Source organism: Ceratotherium simum, chromosome 35 (genome assembly GCF_057802395.1).
Source record: "Ceratotherium simum simum isolate JZ-2026a chromosome 35, ASM5780239v1, whole genome shotgun sequence".
NCBI classification, from domain to species: Eukaryota; Metazoa; Chordata; class Mammalia; order Perissodactyla; family Rhinocerotidae; genus Ceratotherium; species Ceratotherium simum.
The window spans coordinates 32,275,549-32,276,061 of NC_141934.1; positions in this window are offsets into that span (position 1 = coordinate 32,275,549).

The following is a 513-nucleotide window of genomic DNA, read 5'->3' on the forward strand; positions in this document are numbered from 1 at the left end:
GATATTGGCCCTCATTCTGCATCTGTCAGCTCAAGCAGGACAGAACACATGAGTAAGGGTGCCCTTTTTCATGGACGTCAGAAAATTCATAATGAAGCAAAGGCATAAAAAACCAGTGATTTGAGAACAGCTTTGTGTACCATGTAATATTTATTAAACTTTATAACACTCTTCTAAAGAGAAAAGGCAACCCTGTAAATGAACTGAATATAGGGTGACTTTGCAATATTTCAAACCTACAGAATTAAATGGGAAAAAACTACCATTGTAATGAGTGTGGCAAAATCTTAAAGAGTTCTGAGAAGTCATACTAGACGGAGTCAGTTTGGGAAAGAGTTTTTTAGGGGGGTAATTTTTTTTGTGTGTGAAGAAGATTAGCCCTGAGCTAACATCCATGCTAATCCTCCCCTTTTTGCTGAGGAAGACTGGCCCTGGGTTAACATCTGTGCCCATCTTCCTCCACTTTATATGTGGCGCTGCCACAGCATGGCCTGACAAGCAGTGCATCGGTGC